A 751-nucleotide genomic window follows, 5' to 3' on the forward strand; every position below is an offset into this window, starting at 1 on the left:
GAGGAGAAGGAGGAGAAGGAGGAGAAGGAGAAGGAGAAGAATATAAACAAAGTAATTGAGTCTATGCCACAAACTCAAATGATGTAAATCCCAAAATTTGTTGCAACCTGATGGTAAAAACTTTTTATATTTCCAACCTAGATCATTTGATCTAACAGAATTCATAACTTGAAACATCTAAGGTCAACGACATTTAATTGCAACCGTAAATTAAGATTATAAAATCTGAGTTTGTTGCAAGAACTCAATTCCTTTTAGACAGAGGCTTTTATTCCGAACTAGTTAACAATTTAGACATGAACAATATATGTCAAATTAAACGTTATGGGATTAAATAGCCGTATCAATATCCAAACAGTGACTTTAAAACTACCTTAGAGAGAGTTTTTAACAAGACTTCAAAATAAAATCAATTTTCCAATTTTCTCCAGTTTCCCTCGCGCCCCAAAGCGTTTTTATCCAAAAAATCTATTTCTTATTGATATACGCCCTTTTGACAGTTCGACTCATTAAACATTAAACATTCATTCACTTAAAGCAGTTGTCATCTGATATATTAAAATATACATTAAAAATTTGTATTTTCAAAGTCTAAGTAATTATTGTATTTTATTACATTACACTACATTCATCCATGATTCAAATTTTACACAAATTAGACTTTAATGACAATTATAAACCAATGTGGAAAATAAAAAAATCTTATTTATATTTGTTGCATGTTAACATGGAGTATCACTGCTTGACTTTG

Source organism: Eurytemora carolleeae, unplaced genomic scaffold, assembly GCF_000591075.1.
Source record: "Eurytemora carolleeae unplaced genomic scaffold, Eaff_2.0 scaffold2622, whole genome shotgun sequence".
NCBI lineage: Eukaryota > Metazoa > Arthropoda > Copepoda > Calanoida > Temoridae > Eurytemora > Eurytemora carolleeae.